Here is a 24,445-nt window from a genome sequence, read left to right as displayed (position 1 = left end):
TCCCCACAGAACAAAGTAATTTGGATGACTTTCAATCAATAATAGATTAGGTCAGCGGCCTCCGATACAAAAGTATCAAGAACTGTGAAGAGGGTGAAATGGGAATATTAACCATCCACTAAAGCCAACATAAAAAAGGTAGAAGTGGGATTTGGCCATCACTGTACCAGCCTGTAAACCTCAATGCCTGAAACTAGGAAGAGCCACTAAATCATAAAGCTATATGCTAATGTGGACCACATGCATAAACTACTCCAACCCCCTCAAATGAGGCAGGATATTCTATAATTACATTCGTTCCCATAACACCTTCTGAAAGCACATGAGGAAGCCAACTTGAAAGTCTAGATCTAGTTAGCACCTCATTGAGGGACCTCCAGGGAATCCCATGTATACCCCCTTGGGTTCCATGATGGTAGAAAGGTGGGATAGAAATGTAATAAATTAGCCTTCCCCACCTGGTGAGCTCCAGATGTGGGGGCTACAACTCCCATTGGGAATTACTATCCCATAATAATTTCCAGAGGGGTAGCAGTGTAGCAAAAAACAACAAAGAGTCTTGTGGCACCTTAAAGACTAACACTTTATTCTAGTGTAAGATTTTGTGGACTTCTGATGAAGGAGAAAGCTTATGCCAGAATAAACTCGTTAGTCTTTAAAGTGCCACAAGAGTCTTCCTTATTTTTTTGCTGCAACAAACAGAGCTGCCCCCCTGGAAACTATTTCCACTGTAATAAATAAATACAGCGACCTAGTTCACATGCAACAGTGGCAAATCATGGGTTAATTAATCCACGATTTGCCATGGTGTGAGCCAGGTGCGTTCCACAACCATTTTGAATATTCAACCCCCAATCGGGCCCTTGGAGATTGCTATATGACATCCAAACCCAGACACTAAAGGTTAATTGTGGGTTAAACAGCCCACAGTTAAACTACGGTTAGTGGTTAGGTTAACTGTGGGTTGTATAAGGTATGATTATACAATTAATGTATAAGATTTGGACAACATGTAGCAAACCCCAACTGGCCCAATCAGAGTTGAATATTCAAAAAGGCTGTAGAAAGCTCCCAGCACATGATGTGGCAAATTGTGGGTTAATTAATTGTGGGTTAATCACATGCGAACAGCCCTAACATCTGCAGCATGTTGAACCCTTGTAAAGAAAGAGATGAGGAGGAAGTGGGGGGGAGGGAGAGGAAATGAAGTGAATGGAGCAAGAACAGGGAAAACAAAATGCCCCAGCAGGTATAAGGAGGAGCAGAGGGAGAGAAGAGAAGCAAAATGGCACACATAGGACAATACTCCATACTTGTTGGGGAAGTTAAATCACAAGAAGACTGCAAACACGTGTTCTGGACAGGGCTGTGAAAATCCCACTCAAATGCCATGAGTTCTTTACTCCTCATATAGTATCCTGGAAAAGATACCAAACATGTTGTTTCCCAGAGTGCTAAAAAATCTCAGTGAGAGCATTTTCCAGGCCTGAAACTGAGCTTTAGAGAACAGTATCACACTTTTGCCCATCATCAGAAAACAAAAAACAGAACTAGCAGTTCTGGCAGGAAGTTATAATTGCCATCTTCACACCCATCTGGTAAGTCCTTCACTGTGGCCCAGATTGTTCATCTGTTACTACTTAGTTATAGGCAAAGTAAAACGATCGGGGACCTTCGCAATGTTTGCCCTTGAGTCTACAATCAACCCTAATAACTGCTAGCCATCTACATTGTTACCACAGCGATCTGCAATGCAAGAGCCTGAACAAAGATGAAGGATTCTTTCATCACTGTTACATACAAGTGTTATCAGCCTTTTGTCCTACAAGGGTCATCTTTACAAATGAGGGTTGATCAGTGGATAGCTCACAAAAGTAGTCCGGTCCCGGTCCAAGGAGCTTACAATATAAGAATGGAGATAAAGGGTGTGAGAAAAGCAGGGGAAGATCAAGGATAAGCAAGGAAGTGGAGGGAAGGGAGACTTAACTGGCTACAGAAAGTGCAGTAGTCACACTTTTAGGAAATTACCTATACCAATTTCCAAAGATGTGGTTACAGAGAAGGTACTGAAAGACAGGTAGGTGACATGATCAACAGAAAAGAAAAATCCTCCTTTTAGGATCTCTGAAGTGAATCAGTCCACATGGACATTTGCAAAATGTCAGTGATTCCCAGAACACACAACTGCAGATTGGAGTGCAGAGAATCAAAAGTGGCTTGTTTAGAGATGTGGCATCACAATTTCTGGAAGTTCTACAAGGAAAAACATCTCTTTTGGGAAACACACACATTTAAGTGGAAACTGAAATATATGCAATACTTCCTTTATCAAACCTTAGCTTATTTTACTGCTTTCACATAAGCAGACACAAGTTCTTTGTGACTGGCCTTGCCTCCTATGGAAGTGGGAGTGAACGTTTTCCTCCCTACTCCACTCCTTTGATGAGCAAGAAGGCATAATTTAAAACTTAGAATATAAAATTTCACTGCATGGCATATTTGTGGGCAGGACCCAATGCTCCCACTGTGCTTCCAGTGGGTATGTTGTGCCAGCAGGACCCACCACTAGCTCTTCCTAACGCAACCCCAAAAACGAGCAGCCTCAAAAGGGAAATGTTTAACAGTGCAGTCTCGTATGTGTCTACTCAGAAGCAAGCCCTACCAAGTTCAATGGGACATACTCGCACATGTGTGCGCACTCACACACGCCTGTAGGATTGCAGCCTCAATTTTATACAAGTAAAATTCCTAATATACCCAACACTAAAGAGAGAACTGCAAACTGTTGAAATATGGGGCAGAGGGAGAGTTGAGAATAAAAAACACAATGTTTGTGATATTATTTGGACAGAAATAGTCTGATTATCAGAATATTGAGTAGTAGCATTTTTGGACACTGAGTTAAACCAAGTAAAACTTTGTCTTAAAGCATTTCACTCATTCCTAAAGAGAAAATGTTTCATAGGACCTTTCGTTAATGTTCCCCAAAATCCCATGAGAAAAATGGTGGGGGGAGGCTTTGGGGGGAAAAAGCTCTCTCCATTGCACCAAGGCCTTCACATCTCAGCAATGTGAGGAAGGGAAGGGAAGCCAAGGACAGGACCAGTGATGCTCAACAGCCCACTTACCCTTCAGACTACATAAGGAACATCCAGTAACCCTGAACATCTTTTCCGTGCCAGGGCCTCACAACTAGAAATATTTTCCCAGGCCCAAATAAGTTACCTTTCAAGGTTGCCAACAGAATTAATGGTTTGTTACTCGCACAGTGCTCTGAAAGCACTGTTAAGCAGAACTAGGTTCTCTCTTACAGAATTGCTGTAGCATAAAGCATAAAATGTCAGCCATCCTGGATCAGTCCAAAGGCCTATCTAGACCAAGATCTACTTGCACAGCGGCAAAACCAAATGCCCCTGGGAAGGCCACAAGCATGACATGAGGGCTACAGTGCTCTCCCACAGTTGTTTCCCACCCACTGGTATTCACAAGCCTGCAGCCTCTGACCCAGGAGGCAGCAGATAGCCGTCGTGACTATAAATTGCCCCAGAACCGGGCTGAAAACAAGAGTTGTTTGCATTAGTGAACCACATGCTGGAAGATATGCAGAACAGGAGACTTTCTACAGGATCAGTTTAAGCAACAAGAAGAGCAAAGACCTTTGCCAGTTGCAACAAAACTGCTGTTAGATGGTAGTCTAAATTTTACAGCCTAGAGAAGAAGCAAGTCTAAGACTGCAATCATTCCAGAGCAGAAACCTCCCTTCATAACAGTGTAATCAATCCCAAATTAACTATCAGTCTTATTACACAACTCTTTATAGTATGAACGACTATATAAACAGACTATACATTAAGTGTTTTAATGTAACTGAATTCCAAAGAAGAGCAATTATTTCAAAAGGAAGCCCTGGACTATTGTTCTGTCATACTAGCATGTATATTTTGATTCATTTAATATGCCACATTTGAGATACCACACCAGTCTAGCCTGTTTCACAAGTTATCCACTCCTTTAACTAGTTTTTCCACTCCTATGGGAACAAGAAAAGTCTCACTCCCACCAATCACCAACACAGGCCTCGCTTTCAATCCCAGATTACCATGTCATGACTTCATAATATCATCACCATTGCAGGGAGAATGTGCTGCAGGCTGCCTAGGTGGAACAAGATGCTTTAGCCAAATAATCAGATTTTGAATACACACAAGCTATTAACTTTTCACCATTCCAGAATGCCTATGCCAATACGAAGTACTACAACAAAGAACTAGCGTGGTGGCACAAACAGAACAGAAAGTTCAACTCATCAGCCTGTTTTCATTGTCCAGGGAACATAGCAGCAGAAATTTTCATGCATAGAAATTTCCTTCTGCACATTCCACAGGTGGCTGAAGCCTTCCCGAAGTTTTACCCACACTTTGAAGCTTTCATGATAATAAACTTTTCACAAGGTGCAAAACATTAAAACACTCTACCTGACACTATACTTTGCACATGATCTGTTAGTTTTATACATTTAAAAGTTAATTACATTCATGATTTGTTTCTAGAAGACTTGTGCCTGCTAGGGAGCACAGTTTTGCAAACTAGACATTTTATTCCAGACATTTTATTCCTTTTATTGACTGACCACATTATTGGTAAGTAACAAAACCTACACAGCCAAATTCTAAAAGCAGAAGTGGGCAACTTACTCGGTGCTAGGAGACACACTGGAAAAATGTGACCAGAGGGCTATAACTAATCTAAGCATTTCTGCTACATGAAGCATAATTGTCATGAAAATGGGAAGTATCAAAATAAGTCTACTTGTGGCAGAAATTTCTAGCAGTAAAACACCACAATTCAAAATAGGCTAAAATCTGACCATGCATGACCACTCCATCCCTAGCCCAGCTAGTGGACATGGTTATCCTTCTACTACAATGGCTGTTCTGTAATTAATTATAGAGAATCTTGACTAAGGGAGCAATCCTATGTGGAGAGGCAGCGGCCTCCAAACTCAGAGGCAACCACCTATCCAGTGCAGGGCAGGCGAAGCACAGAGGGAATCTTCCCCGCACTCTGGCCACCCCGCACTCGTGGCTACACAGCTGATTTCGGCTGTCTAGCTGTGGGACTCCGGAACGGGGCGGGGGGAGGCCAGATAATGCATAGGAAGCATTGCACGGGCACTTCTGCACGCCCAGGAACACCCCCTTCTGCCCTGTTCTGTGCTGCTCAACCAAGCCCAGGGACAATGGGGTTGAACATTACAATATTTTCAAAATGTATACAGTGAATGTGGATGGGTACTTACCTAGAGGCTTTACCATGCAGAAACATTTCAAGGGGTTGTACACAACCATGAAGCCAACTTCTGGGAAAAGGCTGTTAGACTGCCACAATGTAGTTGGTTTTTTCGGCAAAGGGGAAGACGTTACTACCCCTACCCTAAATCATTTTACAAAATAGCCTCTATTGGTAAAAGAATATGCAAACTCTCATACTGCACCGAATTCCTAACAATATAAGTTGTTTTATATACCATATGATTTTCCCAGCAGTAGCAGATTTACTCAAATATTCCATCAGTGATGCTAAACAGAAGCCAGTACCCATATTTTCTAGATTCATTGACCTCTTTCCCACCCATACCACATCCGACTCACATGCACTGCTGTGTAGTCCGTTGTCATCAACTTATGTAGTAAACATGAACTTGAAAGGCCCTAGGTTTCCCATACCTACACTGATCAGTGTCTGGAAACCAACTTTACAACTCCCTTGATGATTAGACCTTTCCAAGAAGAAACTATGAAGCCTGTAAAAGGTAGGGGTGTACGAAACCCCGCTTCCTGGCTCCGCCGATCTGTTCCTCCCCCCCCGAAATCCTCGACGGGGGGGAGGCGATCCATTCCTCCCCCCCAGAATCCTGCCTGGCTGGCTTCGCTCCGTGGCCAGGCCACGGAGCCACCAGCCGGGCCAACCTGCAGCGGGGCCTCCAGCCACTGCCAGGCTGCTGCGGACACAAATGGCGTCCTGTGTAGGGGACGCCATTTGAGACCCTGCTTTAGCCGTGATAGGCTACGTAAATATATACATAGCCTATCACAGCCTGGTGTAGGGAAGCAGCAGCCTGGCAGCAGCCGGAGCTGCTGCCAGATCCGGAGCCGCAGCCAGGTAGGCTCCGTTTCACGGGGCTTTCACAGGGTGGTGGGGCAGAGGGCTCCGTTCTGCCACGGATTCCGGGGGCCCAAATTCACTGGAATTCGGCCCCCCTGGGATCCATGGCAGAATTCTCTAACATCCCTAGTAAAAGGGGGGGGGGGAAATGGAGAGGGGGATGGTATCCAAACAAATGTCTTTCAACAAGCAAAATCCCAAACAAGTCTTGTTCTTGCCTCCTCTGATTAGCTCTATACTTTGGCCAATGGCATTCTAGAACTCAAAGTCTTGATGCATTCCCTAACCTTCCACCCCAAGCCACTCAACAGTGGGTTTCCTTCATCCTCTGTACTGCCCAACAGTCCAATCGTATGCATATTTACTTAGAAGAAGTCCTGATGTCAACAGGAAATACTTCCAAGCATGAATAGGACTGTAGCCCAAATCACCTGGGAAAAAAACTACCACTCCATTTGTTATTCTCGCTGTTTCTGCATATTATATTGCGAATATTGCTTAAGCATCTCAGTTTCAACAAGAATTAGTTAAGACATTAGGTTCATGTAAAAGTATGAAACACACAGCTTCACAGATGTAATATTTATATACAGTTCAAGGTATAACCTGTAGTACTTCTCCTAAATGGTAACTGAAGCTGTTCTGCTTACTAACATTGTAAGTATCTTCTTTTAACACTCTTACACAAACAGTAAAGCACAGCAAAATAGAGGCTTATATTACAAAAGAGAAGTATCTGCACTTAAATGATCAGGCAATGAGAAATGAGAAAGACATCATAGTAGACAAGTAGTCTGACCTGATACACGGCAGCTTCCTATCTACAAGTAAAAATTAAGAAGCTGACTAAACACCTTGTGTTGACCAAAATTACTTTTTAGTTAATCAAAAAGGATTCTTAGAAAAGTTCTATGCAAAATTACAATTCCACCAAGGCTACCAACTACTAAGTGGTGCCTGGCATTATACATACATTAATATACACCATTTTAACCAATATAGCAAACTTGTTGGATTCTACTCTTAAGAAGCTTGCTCCAGTATCAGCTACAACTTCTTAACTGCTGAATTCACTACATTTTCTAGAATTACATCAAGACAGGTAACTAGGTATCACCACTGTTCTCAGTTAGGTGTATACTGCCAATAAAAAATTGCTCACTCCTCTGTTGCTGCCTGTACTCTTTTTAGGATGTGCTGCTGTCCTTAATGCAAATAACATGCACATTCAATGACCAGTCCCTCAATTCAGGCTCTCTGGAGATGGTAAGAGAGCCAAGTAATTATATTTACTTGGCTCTCTTGTCAGAGCAATCTCCAGATAAACTGGTTTGAACATGAGAGCTCACTCAATCAGACCAAAGGTCCACGTAGTCCAGCATCCTGTTTCTCACAGTGGCCAACCAGAAGCCTCTTGGGAAGCCTACATGCAGGATGTGACAGCAACAGCCCTCTCCCATTGTTGTTGCTCAGCAACTTGTACTCAGTGGCATGCAGCCTCTGATCCTGGAGGTAGCATATAACCATTGTGATTAGTAGTCTTGATAGCCCTATCCTCCATGAATGTGTCTAATCCCCTTTAAAGCCATCTAGGATAGTGGCCTCCATGTCACCTTGTAGCAGCAAATCCCATAGATGCTTTCAAACTGTGGTGCTGGAGAAGACTCTTACGAGTCCCCTGGACTGCAAGGAGGTCAAATCAGTCCATCCTAAAGGAAATCAACCCTGACTGCTCATTGGAAGGACAGATACTGAAGCTGAAGCTCCAATATTTTGGCCACCTAATGCGAAGAGAAAACTCCCTGGAAAAGACCCTGATGCTGGGAAAGATTGAAGGCAAAAGGAGAAGGGGACGGCAGAGGATGAGATGGCTAGATAGCATCACCGATGCAATGAATATGAACTTGAGCATACTCCGGGAGAGAGCAGAGGACAGGAAGGCCTAGCGTGCTATGGTCCATGGGGTCACAAAGAGCTGGACACGACTTAACGGCTGAACAACAACTGTGTCAAAATGACTGCCTTTTGTCTGTCCTGAATTTCCCACTATTATGCTTCGCTGGATGACCCTGGGTTCTAGTATTACGAGGGAAGGACATGGGTGTGGATCCTAGCACTATACTGAATATGAGTATCATACAAATACTTTGATTACTGCAAGTTTTTTTAAGTGCTCCATTGCTTTCACACTCACAGTGCATTTGAGCTAAAGAGCAGAAAACTCTATCCTTGAAAAAAACGTACAAGGAAGTCTTTTCAACCACCTTTCCTTCAAGTGTTCTGTGAGAAGTCCTTATCAGAAAAGGAAAACCAGCAAGGAATTCAGTCCTACATATACTCTTCGACCCTTTACTCCTTTAGCCTACAGAACTACCACACACAGGGCCTTTGCTGTGCACTACACAACACCCTGTAGCCTGGAACTTCCTGCCAGAAAATCTTCTTGTCCCATCCTACCCACTACCCTCTGCTCTCCTCTTCAGGGCCCTCCTGTTTTCTGTTAAGCCAAAGGCTTAACGTTTTAACCCACATGCTCAATTGTAACAATACCTAAGCACACATAAGTGTATTACCTCATATTAATCCCTGGTTTCTTCCACATCCCTCTGTCCTCATCCTGCTGCTTTCTCCAATTAAACATTTTAATTTGTAAATGCTTTGGAGACTGGGACCTTATTAAATAACTCTAAAATGTACTTTTGAGAACACTGTATACATTTTATTACTTTTCTCCACAACTTATCTCACTGAGGAGGAATTAACAGCTGTCTCAACTCACACACCCCTTAGCGACTACTGCCTTTCCCCATAATAAAAAGCCACTCACCACAGCCAAATCACAATCTATTTTAGCCCCCATTTTATCCCCTCCTATGAGGAAATGCACCCCACTATTTCCTGAAGCACTCACCTTTGCTGACCACCTCAAATACCCTATCAAATCTCAGCACACATTTCCCCTATGTGAAGGCCTCAGATTATTCACAGAACTTCCCCTATCCCAAGGGAAACCCACTTAAGGGCCATCCTTCAATCTACAGGGTGGCCAGATCTACAGATCAATTTCTGAGTGATTTGAAGTAAATTGGCAAAGATTTCTGATTCTCAATTGTTTTAACACTGGCAACAAGAGGAACTACCCCTCACTAGATTATACCACAGAAATGAAGAAAGCTGAGGGCAGGGGTGGGGGTAACTAGGAATGGATTTCTGTGTAGCAGGACTATGAACTCAATGCAGTTCTGATAACTCAAAAACAGTTTCTTGGGCTGAGCATTGTTTTATCCAGCCTTCCCCAACCTGGTGCCCCCCAGATAGGTTGGGACCATGCTGGCTGGGGATAATGGGAGTTATAATCCAACACACCCGAAAGGACACTCAGCTGTGGATGTGTCTGGTGGTGAAAAGAAAATCCGATGCTGTAAAGAACAATATTGTTTAGGAACCTGGAATGTCAGATCAATGAATCAAGGTAAGCTGGAGGTGGTCAAACATGAGATGGCAAGATTGAACATCGACATCTTGGGAATCAGCGAACTAAAATGGACAGGCATGGGCGAATTTAATTCAGGTGACCATCATATCTACTATTGTGGGCAAGAATCCCTTAGAAGAAATGGAGTAGCACTCATAGTCAACAAAAGGGTGGGAAAAGCAGTACTGGGGTACAATCTTAAAAATGATAGAATGATCTCAGTACGAATCCAAGGCAAACCATTCAACATCACAGTAATTCAAGTCTATGCCCCAACCACTGAGGCCGAAGAAGCTGAGGTTGATCGGTTCTATGAAGACCTACAACACCTTCTAGAACTAACACCAAAAAAAGATGTCCTCTTCATCATAGGGGATTGGAATGCTAAAGTAGGAAGTCAAGAAATCACCGGGATAACAGGCAGGCATGGCCTTGGTGTACAAAATGAAGCAGGACAAAGGCTAATAGAGTTTTGCCAAGAGAACATGCTGATCATAGCAAACACTCTTTTCCAACAGCACAAGAGGCGACTCTACACATGGACGTCACCAGATGGTCAATATCGAAATCAGATTGATTATGTCCTTTGCAGCCAAAGATGGAGAAGCTCCATACAGTCAGTAAAAACAAGACCTGGAGCTGACTGTGGCTCAGATCATGAGCTGCTTCTTGCAAAATTTCGGCTTAAATTGAAGAACGTCAGGAAAACCACTAAACCGTTCAGGTATGACCTAAATCATATCCCTGATGAATATACAGGGGAGGTGACGAATAGATTTCAGGGATTAGACCTGATAGACAGAGTGCCTGAGGAACTATGGACAGAGGTCCGTAACATTGTTCAGGAGGCAGCAACGAAATCCTTCCCAAAGAAAAAGAAATGCAAGAAAGCCCAGTGGCTGTCTGATGAGGCTTTACAAGTAGCTCACGAAAGAAGGGAAGCGAAAAGCAAGGGAGAAAGGGGAAGATATACCCAACTGAATGCAGAGTTCCAGAGAATAGCAAGGAGAGACAAGAAGGCCTTCTTAAATGAACAATGCAAAGAAATCGAGGAAAACAACAGAATGGGAAAGACTAGAGATCTCTTCAAGAAAATTGGAGATCTCAAGGGAACGTTTTGTGCAAAGACGGGCATGATAAAGGACAAAGAAGGCAGGGACCTAACAGAAGCAAATGAGATTAAGAAGAGGTGGCAAGAATACACAGAAGAACTATACAGGAAAGATCTGAATGTCCCTGATAGCCATGATAGTGCGGTCACTGAACTTGAGCCGGACATCCTAGAGAGTGAAGTCAAGTGGGCCTTAGGAAGCATTAGTAACAACAAAGCTAGCGGAGATGACAGTATTCCAGCCGAGCTATTTAAAATCCTAAAAGATGATGCTGTTAAAGTGCTGCATTCAATGTGCCAACAAATCTGGAACACTCAACAGTGGCCACAAGACTGGAAAAGGTCAGTTTACATTCCAATTCCAAAGAAGGGCAACGCCAAAGAGTGTTCAAACTACCGCACCATTGCGCTCATTTCACATGCCAGCAAGGTGATGCTCATAATCCTACAAGCTAGGCTTCAGCAGTATGCGAACCGAGAACTACCGGAAGTACAAGCGGGGTTTCGAAGAGGCAGAGGAACTAGAGATCAAATCGCCAACATTCGCTGCATCATGGAGAAAGCAAGAGAATTCCAGAAAAACGTCTATTTCTGCTTCATTGACTACGCTAAAGCCTTTGATTGTGTGGATCACAACAAACTCTGGCAAATTCTTAAAGAGATGGGAGTACCAGACCACCTTACCTGTCTCCTGAGAAACCTGTACGAGGGTCAAGAAGCAACAGTAAGAACCAGACATGGAACAACCAATTGGTTCAAAATTGGGAAAGGAGTACGACAAGGCTGCATATTGTCACCCTGCTTATTTAACTTATATGCAGAGTACATCATGAGAAATGCCGGGTTGGATGAATCAGAGGTCGGAATTAAGATTGCTGGGAGAATTATCAACAACCTCCGATATGCAGACGATACCACCCTAATGGCAGAAAGCGAAGAGGATCTCAAGAGCCACTTGTTGAGGGTGAAAGAGGAGAGTGCAAAAGCTGGTTTGAAACTCAACATTAAAAAAACTAAGATCATGGCATCTGGCCCCATCACTTCCTGGCATATAGAAGGGGAAGAAATGGAAGCAGTGACAGATTTTACTTTCTTGGGCTCCAAGATCACCGCAGACGGTGACTGTAGCCATGAAATTAAAAGGCGCTTGCTCCTGGGGAGGAAAGCTATGGCCAACCTAGACAGCATAGTAAGAAGCAGAGACATCACCTTGCCGACAAAGGTCCGTCTAATCAAAGCTATGGTTTTCCCAGTAGTAATGTATGGCTGTGAGAGCTGGACTATAAGGAAGGCTGAGCGCCGAAGAATTGATGCTTTCGAACTGTGGTGCTGGAGAAGACTCTTACGAGTCCCCTGGACTGCAAGGAGGTCAAATCAGTCCATCCTAAAGGAAATCAACCCTGAGTGCTCATTGGAAGGATAGATAATGAAGCTGAAGCTCCAATATTTTGGCCACCTAATGCGAAGAGAAAACTCCCTGGAAAAGACCCTGATGCTGGGAAAGACTGAAGGCAAAAGGAGAAGGGGACGGCAGAGGATGAGATGGCTAGATAGCATCACGGATGCAATGAATATGAACTTGAGCATGCTCCGGGAGAGAGCGCAGGACAGGAAGGCTTGGCGTGCTATGGTCCATGGGGTCACAAAGAGTCGGACACGACTGAACGACTGAACAACAACAACATCTGGGGCAGGCACCAGGTTGGGGAAAGCTGCTCGCAATCAAAGCATGCGTTCTCCCACTGAGCTACAGCTCTTCCTCAAATGTTCACACAGACGTTGAGCAACCATGGGCCGGTTTTGCTCGTGTTATTCACATGTGGATCCTCCATTGTTCCTCTATACCAGCCTTCCCCAACCTGGTTCCCTCCTGACGTGCTGGACTGCAACCCTCCTTATGGCTGGAAATGACGGGAGCTGGGGTCCAACCCATCCGGAGGACACCACGGCGGGGAACGCTGCTTGTAATCCAAGAAGAAGAAGACCCCGCAAGCCCGAAGTCTGCCCGCCCCTGCAGGAGTGTATGGAAACACCCCACGCGCCTTTTCCAGGCTGATCCCTCCCCACGCAGGCCAGACCTCACACGGGCTCCCACGGGAGGCCACGGCCCGCCAGAGGCCCCCTCTCAGGGGGATTCGCCCCACTATTACCGGGGGCGGAGGCCTCAGCTAGGCCAGAATGCCTGGCCTGGCCGCCCCGGCCCCTTCGGAGCCAGCTCGGCCCAGCCCATGAGGCGAAGGGGAGAAAGGAAGGGAAACAAAACACGGCCCCCGCCCCCGCCGCCGGCCCGTACCTTTGTCGCTGGGCGCATCCCGGCCGCACACAGGGGCCTCCTCTCCCGCTCCCGTCCCCCCGCCCCCTCCACGAGCGCGACGGCCCCCGGCAGCCCCTCACGTGGGCCAGGCTCCCACAACCTACACGGCAACGACCGGCCCAGCGCCTCCCACGTCATTGCTCGGCGACGAGAGCTCCGAAGCGACAAGCAGGGAGGGGGCAAGGAGAGCGAGAGGCCGCTTTTGAGAGACGCGATGCGCATGCGTGACGGGAGGAGGCGTGCGGGGGGCCTCCATGGACGTAAGGGGCGGGGCAGCAGTAAGGGAAGGAGAAGAAAGGGCTCCGCCATCTTTTGAGGCGGAGGGAGGGAGGGAGGGAGGGAGTAGTGCGCGTGCGCCGGCCAGGAAATAAACGCAGGCCGGCGCGCGGCGGGCCCTTCTCACTGCGCATGCGTGGTTGGCTTCGGGTGCTCGCTGTCTCTCTTCAGGCGCTGGGCACGGACGCGTGTGAAGGCCCCTTCACGCGTCCATGACGAACGTCTGAAGACTACAGAAAACTCCTTCAGGCCCAGAAGTGTTGGGAAGCAGCCAGCTGGCCTGGTGGAACCCACTGAAAGTTCTCCCTCAACCACAGTGCCAATTTATGTGTTGTTTATTCCATACAAATAAATATCCAAGGCAGCTTACAAATAATAAGAACAAAGAAGCATTCTTTGAAGAGCTTCCGCCGGGCTTTAAAAACCTGGCTGTTCAAGGGGGTGCTTGGGGTGGTTTTGGGGGGAGTTTTAGAGCGGTGTTGTTAGGTGGTTTTATGTTTCAGTTGATTATGTAAGTTTGTTGTATTTCGTGTTACTAGTATTGCATTTATTTATTTATTTTATTTATTGCATTTATACCCCGCCTTTCTCCCTCTCGCAAGGAACTCAAGGCGGCTTACATTATCCTCCTCCTCACCGTTGTATCCTCACAACAACAACCCTGTGAGGTGGGTTGGGCTGAGAGTCTGTGACTGGCCCAAAGTCACCCAGTGAGCTTCCATGGCCGAGTGGGGACTAGAACCCGGATCTCCCGGCTCCCAGTCCGTCACTCTCACCACTACACTACACTGGCATGCCTCCTAGAGCAGCCGGGTAGCCGGCCAGATGGGCGGCTTATAAATCTAATAAATCACATCAATATAGTAAACTCACAGTAGAGCATGATACTTTTTTGAGATCGTCGTTTGTTATCCGACGGTCCCCAGGACAGCCCTCAGTCTCCAGTGCCTTTGTGGTAGCACGGGGGCTCCTTCGCGCGTTCGTACTGAATGTCTGACGAGGACCGCGTTCAGGTGCATAAATGCTGGGATTTGCATTGATGCTCAGCTTGCATTGGTGCGGAATCCACTGCAATTTCTCCCTCTGTTGGGGTGCTGCTAGTTTCAGATCGTGGCTATCTGACAGGACAGGATAGCACCCCCCAGGAGGAAGGTACTCAGCCCCCAGGGCCCTTGTGGTAGCCCAGAGGTTGGAAGGAAGGAGGCTGAGGCTGCAGGCACGGCAGCAGATTCAGTGCTAGCTTGAAAGTCTGTGGTAATATCCCCCCACTGTCACCCTACACCGTATACAAAGCAGCAGGTGCCACTAACGTCAAAGAGCGCCACCAGAGAAGCCGCAAATACATACGTACAAAGAATGAAAGCTGACATTTCCTCAGCGTTTCTCTAGGGTGTCACCCATTTGAACACAGGGGAGAGGGAAGGAGTGGGGAGAGGGATTATGGCCTGGCAGATCTCAATGAGAAGTAAAAAATAAAAATCTGGAAGGGTCCCTGCTATTAAACAGACTAGAATCTACTACGGCCTTCCCCAACCTGGTGCCCTCCAGATGTTTTGGACTACACTCCCTATCATCTCCCAGACCACTGGCCATAGCTAATGGGAGTTATAGTCCAAAAAGGAGATTGTGTATGCTGCCTTGGGCTCCTTGGAGGAAAGGCAAGATATAAATGTAACAAATAAATCTCTGGAGGCTCTTGTGTGGTCTGCATTACAAACTACACTTTTAACTTCTGGGCATTAGGCAGAATGTAATAGTTGCCTCAGATGGCGGATTTGGGGCACCACAAAAGTAAGGCATATTGTCATGTTTTGCCATTATTATTGTATATAGTACCATCAGTGCACATAGCACTTCACAGAATGCAAGTGGATAGGTTCCTGCCCTTACAATCTAAAATTCAACAAGGGAGAAACAATGGAAAGTGTGGGAAATGGACGCAGGAATAAACAGGGAAAGTATACGTAATTGTTTCAGTGATATGTGCTTGGACTTGGTCACAGATGAGTCACAGTAGGGCACCCACGTCCAACCTAGTACCCTACTGATGTGTTGGACTACAACTCCCAGCATCCCTCTGCTTGGCCACAGGTTTCTGGGAGTTGTAGTCCAACACGTCAGGAAGGCACGTGATTGGGGGAGGCTGCATGGGGTATGGGAAGCAGGAGGATGTGTCAAAGAAATCCCCCAAAAGGTGGGTTTTGCAGAATGCTTTGGAAGAAGTAAGAGAGATGGCATCATGCAGTTGTTCCGGGTATTGTTCATTATATCGTTAATATTAGTAGTACTACTATTACAACTACACTTTTACTAGTGTAGTAGCAAAATAGTGCGGAATTTCTGACCATTCAGTTCCCATGCTGGCTGGGGCTGATGGGAACTGAACTCTAAAAAGTCTGGATTGCACCAGGTTTCTGGCTCAAGGATCAAATTCTCTGGGGACATCCATGGGTTTGTATCGGCTCAGTACAGCACAGGTGGGCAGCCCATGAGCTGCTCTCCGTGCTGCCCAGGGAGCTCTGCCCACTTTCCCTGCTGCACAGCTGATTGGCTATCACCCGGGTGGCGGGGAACTGGACAGAATCAGAGCCACTGGAAGGGGGGGATTAACTCCCACTCCCAGCAGTCCCTGGCCAGGTGTGTGTATATGAGTTCCTGTGTGTACACATGAGCAAGTGCGTGCGTGTGCATGTGTATATATGACTGTCTGTTTCAGAGGAGGCAGGGGAAAGGATGTGTGTGTGTGTTTGCCTGTGCGCGTACCTGTGTGCACCCCTGACCCACCTCCCATTGCCACATGATGCCCTCTGGGAGGGAAAGGTTGCCTGCCCCTGCACTCAAGTAGCCTCTTTGGCTCGAAGTGCCTTTTATCAACTTCTCTTTATATGCCAGCTGTAACAATGCCTGCCTGGCTGAAGATGGTACGGCATGGTCACTCATGCTCTGGTAACCTCCCATTTATTAGATTATGGCAATGCATTGCACGTGGGGCTCCCTTTAAAAGCTGCAGTTGGTTTCAAATAGAGCTGCAAGATTATTAATTGGAATTGGGCATTTTGATCATATTGTGCCAGTGCCTTACCAGCTGCACTGGCTCCCAGTCTGGGCCCAAGTTAAAGTCCTAGTTTTAACCTATACTTTCTAAGTGGCTTGGGACTAGGTTACCTGAAAGATCATCATCTTCCATATATACCTACCCGAATCTTCAGAGACCCTGCTCCAAGTGTCCCCACCAAGCAATGTAAGGCAGGTAGCTAGTAAGGAAAAGGACTTCTTGGTGGTGACACGCAGGCTATAGAACAGCCTCCCTAGAGAGTCTCACCTGGCACCTTCTTCATGCTGTTTTCGGCACCAGGTGAAAACCTTTTTATTCACCCAGGCCTTTTTATTCACCCAGGCCTTTTCAACGCCCTTTTCACTCTTGCTGCTTTAGTGTGCTTTTTAATCTGAGCTGGTAATTGTTGTTCACTGTCTCTGCTAGAAGGATAGTGTTTTTATTCTGCATTTTTATTGCTTGCTGACCTTAATTATTGTATTTCCTGGTTTTTAACGTTTTATTTTGTTTCTCTTGAACTGTAAGCCACCCAGTAAATACTGGTTGAGGGGCAGCCATATAATCTTCAGAGCAAAGAAGTGACCAAAAGACAACAAGTAGGCTGAAAGAAGTACGTTATGCTGATATGCAGGTAGAGAACTGCTGGTAAAGCAACATGGCAAGAAAGCTTGTTTAAAAAAAATACTGCACCAGCCAGGCATGCATGACACATTTAAACATGCTTATCAGCTGCTTTTATTATCTTCCTGAACAAACAGATAGATCTGCTGAAGAAAGAGCCCAGATTCTGTGCAGTGTTAAGCAATTAACATATATAAAATACCGCTAAAATACCACTAAAATATGTTTTTCAGCCTTGCACGCAGAGAGCAGGTAAGTTGTGGAAGAATTACATGACTCTAGCGCCACTAGCTGGACTCTTTGGGTTATTGCTTTTATCTTTTATTTGAATGGGTAAGCGCTGCGTGACGGAGTGAGCTCCCGTCTTCAGTCCCAGCTTCTGCCAACCTAGCAGTTCGAAAGCAAGAAATTGCAAGTAGATAAATAGGTACCGCCTCGGCGGGAAAGGTAACAGCGTTCCGTGCACCTCGGTGTTCAGTCATGCCGGCCACATGACCACGGAAGCGTCTTCGGACAGCGCTGGCTCTTCGGCTTAGAAACGGGGATGAGCACCGCACCCTAGAGTCGGACACGACTGGTTGGGGACACCTTTACCTTTTTTAAGTAAAAGTACAGGCACATTTTTAGAACAGGCCCATCTTTCAGTCACACAAAAACAGACACATACTACCTGTCGAGCAACAGCAAAAATGAATGCCCAGCAGCACCAATTCTGCAGGATAATAAAGCCACTTTCAGATGAAAAGTTATCCCAGCATCAATAGCAATATTAACATCATGAACCTGAAGATTACTCCTTCTCTTTTAGATTAACCTCATCCATCTTTAGTCAGTGTTGGTCTCCCTTTTGGGTTCTTACATATGCAGTTTGACCTTCTAAAGTATCATTATTCTATAAAAAAAAGCCCCATGGCATCTGGTTGAATCTTGCTGCAAAGCGGAAGCAGCAGCTGGCAGCAGCCGTTCCATCAGGCTACAGTGCAGAGAGAGGGAAGGGAGGTTGGGCTGTTCCATCACCTCTGCTGAGAGACCACTATCTCTTTGGCCCTCCCTCAACTGTGCCTAGCTGGCAGCCCTTCCACCCTGAACTGTTTCCATCCCAGCTGTTTTTTACAGGAACGGTAACTTCAAAACTGGTGCCTGCGCTTGTTTTTTGTTTTTTTCCCTCCTCCCTTCCAATCCCCTTTTCCTTCAGTGTCATGTCTTTTAGACTGTAAGCCTGAGAGCAGGGGGCGGCTTAGCATGGATTTTTGAAAGCCTCTCCTGGAGCTTTTTTGGCTAAAGAGTGGTAGTCATGCTTTAAATCTATAAATAGGTGAGAAATTCAAAGGGCTGTCTTCTATAAAGTGTTTGCAGGAAGTGATCAGATAGTGATTGGTTCCCTGTGACCTCAAGCTGTATCGTTGCCCCCTGTAGGGTCCCAATAGACAGGCAGAAGGGTGTTGCAGCAGGTTGTCCTTTATTTCATAAGGGGCAGGGGTAAGTATTTCAGGGAGGTTTTCAGGTACGGAAAGCCTCTCTTTCCCTGCACTCGCAGCTTCTGCCCAGGACACAGCCGCACGCTCTCTGGCTCTGACCCTGGGGCTGCAAAAAAGAAATCCACATTCCTGGTCCCTTTGGGGGCAAGTCTCTCCCTCTAGCCCAGGAGTGGACAATATGTGGCCCTCCAGATTTTTTTTGGCCTACAACTCCCATGATCCCTTACCAGTGGCTATGCTGGCTAGGGCTGATGGGAGTTGGAGGCCAAAACTGGACGGCCATAAGTTGCCCAGCCCTGCATCTTGCCCCTGTTGGGACTGCCTAAGGCCAACTCCTGCCTTTCCTTGTTCCCTCGTGAAAGGGGACTGCAGTAACCAGCTTGCCCTCCTGGCTCATCTCAAAGGGCTTGAAACAAAACCTCCGAGGGCCTGTTATGTTGCCACCTTCCCTGTCTACCTCTCATGTTACAAATGAGAAACTGAAGCCGTGGGGGTATGGGTGGCACTGGGCTAGCGAGTGCATAGCTGAGCGGTCCTCGGACCACAGCCCCCCCCCCCCCCCGACATTCTGTGCCAGCACCTTAGCCGTTAAACTCACTTGTCTCCGTGAGCTGGATTTATTCCTGAGCACAGAATCTAGGACATTGTTTTGGTGCAGAGTGCTGTGACAGCCCCTTGCATATGTGTAAACTGTTCTCAAAGGCAAGAGGATCTGCTGCAGCACTCAAGAGAGCAGCAGCTGGGGAATAAACCTCATCTAAATGGAAATATGATGTTGTGAGAGAAATCGCTTGCATTGTACCAACTTCCATTGGTGTAGGACAGGGGTGGAGAACCTCTCTTCTGACCCACCAGGGCCCCCAATCCAGCCCATGAAGCTTCCCAGGACAGGCACGGCCCCTTCCTGACATCACACCCACTTACATTTTTAATCTATTTATTTATTTACAGCATTTGTATACCGCTCCACATCCAAAGACCTCGAAGCGGTGAACAGCAGACTGGGTAAAGAACAGAAACACCATGTTAAAAAATTATAAAAAATGTTTTTAAAAAGAAATAGAGTTCTGATAAAACCTACTCTGTTAGCACCGGTGTTATCTCCAATCAGCGGTCAGAGATAAGAGCAGGGTTTTCTTTGTCACCTGACAAGGGAAAGGGACTCAGATGATGTCAGGAACATGGCTTTCAGGGGGGCAGAGGGGACCACCCCTGAGGTCATCTGGCCCCCAGTGGGTGTCCAAGGAATCCACCTGGTCCTCGAGTCCTGGACAGTTTCCCACCCATGGAGTAGAAGGATGCAGTGTGCAGGTTTTGTGGAGTTTCAACAGGTGGAGAGAATTCCAAAAGTTTGCATACACCTGTGGAAAGAGCTCCATATATTCCTGTGTCTGGAATCCTACTAGAGAACCTTTCCAGTTTAAGTTACTTTCCAGCACCCATATGGAACCTGAATTTGATATACAACACAGCTATCGCTTAGCTACCTGGTATTTCCTGTTCTTGACGATCAACAGTGTGACCATGGCCTGAGGCAACGGTTAGAACATTTCCAGATGAGGAAAAGCCAGGCAGCACTTGATGCAAATTTCTTGTACATCCCTATAGCTCCTGCCAAACAGAGCAGAGCTTAAGGAACGGCCACATAACAGCCACAATTTGGGCCCATGAGTAAGATTGATCTGGCTTTTATGGGGGTCAGGGAATGTCACATGATCAATCTCTGGCCTATTGCGAGGGGGATTCTTTGCTGGCCTGTTGCATTTCCCTGCAGTTCCCTTTCTTGACCAGAGCCAGGAGCAGGTGATGCACAGGCTGAGACCCCGCCTCAAGTCCCAGGTTCAAGATCTGCTACAGGGTACAGCCCTTCTAGGCTATCTGTGTTTTAATTACAGAGTCTTGTGGTACCTTAAAGACCAACAAGTTTATTATGTAATAAGCCAGGCTTCCCCAGCCTGGAAGCCTCCAGATGTGTTGGACAACAATGCCCATTGTCCTCAGGCAGCATGGCCAATGGATGATGCTGGGTGTTGTAGTCCAACACATCTGGAGGGCCCCAGGTTGGAGAAGGCTGGCATAAGCTTTCAGGCATCTGATGAAGTGGGCTGTAGGCCACAAAAGCTTATGCCATAATAAATGTGTTAGGGCATTTCTACACAAAGCATTTCTTATGTGCATGTCATTCCCTACTCACGATTCTTTATGGTTCTTTAGACGACACTGTAACCCTCCAGTTTCACTTCTGTGTCTAGCCTGCACTTTTGGCAAGTTTTTTTGGAGCAGGGAAAATGTGGCATTTAATTGCGAAAGGGAAAGAAAGCACATTTTCCTCTTGTCTAGTTGTGCTGTTCTCCTATACCACAGTGTTACCTAGAGGTCATGTACTGGAAAAGCAGGAAGGAAACACTCCTCATGTAGTGCTCAGATCTCAATTCTGCAATGAAACCGGAAGTAGATGCAGCAGATTAACAGCCTTGGGTAGAAAAGCTCCTAGTCTTTAAAATGACTAACAAGTGGCATAGCGGTTTTGGTTTTTGCTGCGACAGACTAACATAGCTATCCCTCTGGAAACTGTATTTTAATGTTGTTACTGAAAGAACTGCAGTAGGAAATCACATCCTTGGGTCCTCAGAATAGCTCAGAAAGTGGAAAGCTATGGGGAAAAAAGCCTGAAGTGGAAGAGAACACTCTTATTTTGCTCCTTCCGCAAAATAACCGCTGCCAGGTTTCTCCTCCAGATGCAATCACAGCTCTTTGCCTCAGACTAGGTAGAGGGCCTGCTATCACTCCACAATCCAGCAGTTCTGGGAATTGTTTCTTCCTTGCTGAAGTGTATTAATAGCAGCTCTTGAGCCTGGGATTAAAAATGTACTCCTAAAACTGGGTTCCCTGGTGGTTAATATAACTTGCTTCTCCATACCTCCCTCTTTCTCTCTCTCCTTCTGCCAACAGAGAGCTTCTGCAGAAGATGACTCATTCTCAGAGCGGCAGCCCAAATGAACAGAGACGCTGTGATGTATGGGCTCGCTGCTGAGAGAGAAATATGAACTCGTCATAAAGGACCGCATCTGCCAACTTGAGCACAACAAAAGCATTTTATGGGGATGTTTTCAAATGTGCTACGTGGATCATGGGTCTCCCAGGCACAGCTTCTCCTGTTGCTGCTGCCATCGTAATGTTGAGGGCATACCTTATTGGTTTCCTTTTATTTTATTGTATTGTATTGGGGGGTGTAAAATAAGTATGATGTATTTTGTCAGTACAATGCATTTTGTAACTATATGCAGATAAAAAATCAAGAATTTACTCTCGATGCAACTTCACCCATTTTCATTTGAAAAACAGGTGAATGGCTTGGAGGCCCTATTCACACATTCCAGCAAGGAGCTTAGAGGAGGGGTGCTGAACCTCAGGCCCAGGGTCCCAGTCCTGGGATTCCCAAGATGGCCACGCCCCTTCCCCTGGCGCCATCCCTTTCCCCAACCATCAATCATTTAGTGATTTCCTGGCCTTTGTGCAGTATTTTCTCCTTTCTAAAAGGCTGAAATGCCTCTCCTGAGGTTTAGGGCTCCTTCACACAGAGCTTTTATCCTGCTATTGAGATTGCTCACTCACGGACATTTGCGGGCCCTTTAGATGATGTTGTCAATCTCCAGGGGTGTCTCCCGCACTAAATGACCTTTATTCCATTTTTAAATAGATCGGAGATAATGAGCTATCAAATTACCCCACTTGAGTTCCGCTTGAATTCCCTCCGTGAAAAAGGAAAAGATGGAAGAAGAGGAGTGAGATCAATGAAAGATAATGGAAAACTCAGATAAGGGGGAGAAGGAGGGGGAAAGGGGAGGGAGAAAAGAAAGCGCATGTATAGGGAGTCCATTGTGATCCTGCATTTAGAAGAGAAGCAAAAAACCCCATTTTAAGTGCAGGTTTTTAGGCTGGTGTAGAATAGAAATGCTCTTAGTGACTGGCGGAAAGAGCTTTCAGCTACAATATGCTGGTGTGTGGGGTGTTTGGAGCCTGCCCCCTTTTGCCTTCAGGCCCACCCACCACTGGAATGCAGCCCCAAAAGCTTCTCCAAAATGGAATTTGAATGAAAGACGTTCTCCACCCCTGGTTTAGATTTTCCCCCCACCCCACCAAATCACATTACTACACCAGTGGAGGCCAGTGGCTCCGATGTCAGTGGGGCAGTGATCCACTCCAGGTTTCAGTCAGAACCAGTCAGAACTCTAAAGGAGCTACCCAAGATGCCAAGCTATCCTTTGGAGTTCTGGCTGGTTCTGACTGAAACCCGGAGCGGAAGCACTGCCCCACTGACATCGGAGCCACCCGCCTCCACTGTCCTACACCATTGCACCCATTCAACTAAACCCCTTCCTAATTGCATATGTTAGCAGCTCGAGGCCTGGCTGCTTCAGAAATGGTCTCATGCATCTGGGGGGGCTGCACTGGTGGGTCACTGCTGAGGTCCACACTTCAGTTGACCACCAGAGCCCCTCCCTGGCCCTGCTTCTTCTCTTGTGATTATCACCTGCTCACCCACTTTGTCCCTCTGTCCCAGAGGGAGAGCACCAGGCTAACAAGTGAACAAAAAGGAACAACAGTTGCCACTCACCTGCTCTTCTCTCTGAGTAGTGGTGGGGAATGAGGCAGATGGAGGGCAAGCAGGTGGTGGCAGCAGGGAGCTAAAGAGGAACCCACTGAGACCATTTTTGCCTGAGGGCCCCCCAAAATCTGGAAATGTCACTGATCTACCATCCAGTCTCAAGGATTCCACCCCCAAGCCCTTCACCATGGCATGGCAGAAAATGTACAGGGAGGCATGTGGGTGTCGTTGTGCGCCTGATCTAATAGCAAAGGAAAACAAAATTGACACCCCGCCGACACCCCACCCCTGAGTGTGCAATATGTGGAAGGGAGAAGTATTTGCTTATGCGAAATCCACGAAGGCAATATCCGGGCCAGCAAAGCGACGCGGAAGGAATGAAATAAGATGAAACCAAACACGACAAGAATATCGGTACAGACACAGCCGAAGTGGATTCACAGGGCACCTTTTTCCATTTTCCCAGCGCCACTTCTGTTTTCTGCAGTCGCTAACACAGAGCTGAAGCAAAATTAATGTTAAGTAGTAGCGATAAATGTCCTTCGATTTATCTCTGCGGAAAGGAGCCAAATGACCTTCCCTTTCATACTCAAGCTGCCCTCATTTTTTTTCTAAAACACGGAAGATTATTCCATTTCCTCCTAATAGTGTTCCTGAATTGAGGACTCCTGACACCCAGGTTGCCCATTATGTCACTTGCATATTACATTCCCATCTTCCCACACACTTATGCTTTGTAGCTGATTATCATGGTAATAATCAGGCCATTCTTCTTCTAATTGTGCCCTCTGTGCGCTAGGGAACGCTGGCAGTTCACTAGATTCCTCCACCACTGTGTGACCTGAGCATCAAGCTGAACAGACCTCAGTCCAGAATGCAAAAGTCACAGAGGCACAAGTCAATCGCAGTCATGGGCAGTTTGTAAAGTGCTGGAAGTAGACGGAAGGACTGGGGAACAGGGTCGGCCCACTGTTAAGCAGGATAAGGTAGCGCACTCCTCCCTAGCAGCAGTTTGAGGGGATCCCTTTCAAGTACAGCTATTTGTCCATTATGTGCAGCACAATCCTATGCGTATTTTACTCGGTGGTGCATTCAGGGCAGGACTTTCCTGCCGAAGCCCAAGACCCACTCAGTAGAACAAACAAGAAGTCCAGAGTCTAAAATTATTGAGCACAACTAATATGGGTGGCGGTTCACTTTGGTACAAATGGCAAAAATACTCCAGTTCAGGAGGGCATTCCTTCGCAAAACACAAAACCCAGGCAAAACATGTCACTTTGTTTTGCCTGCCTCCCAGTTTAATAATAATAATAATAATAATAATAATAATAATAAATCTTA

General features: G+C 46.3%; 1 protein-coding gene across 6 annotated transcripts in view; it reads right to left on the bottom strand.

Annotated features, from left to right (window-relative positions):
* SENP5 (SUMO specific peptidase 5) overlaps positions 1 to 13,208 on the bottom strand; it is a 56,902-nt gene extending 43,694 nt beyond the window's left edge. For 2 of the 6 annotated variants that reach the window (XM_084847578.1, XM_084847575.1), the window contains exon 1: positions 13,045 to 13,208. The gene's annotated coding sequence lies outside the window, so the exon portion shown is untranslated. Of the gene's footprint in view, positions 1 to 1,313; positions 1,419 to 13,044 lie in introns of all 6 variants that reach the window. The other 4 variants (XM_084847579.1, XM_084847580.1, XM_084847576.1 and 1 more) reach the window with 3 other exon arrangements.
* Between the last annotated feature and the right edge of the window lie 11,237 nt (positions 13,209 to 24,445).

Source organism: Heloderma suspectum, chromosome 3 (assembly GCF_057233095.1).
Source record: "Heloderma suspectum isolate Gila_16-S chromosome 3, 16-S_ref, whole genome shotgun sequence".
Classification (NCBI taxonomy): domain Eukaryota; kingdom Metazoa; phylum Chordata; class Lepidosauria; order Squamata; family Helodermatidae; genus Heloderma; species Heloderma suspectum.
This window is presented reverse-complemented; position numbering and strand designations above follow the sequence as displayed.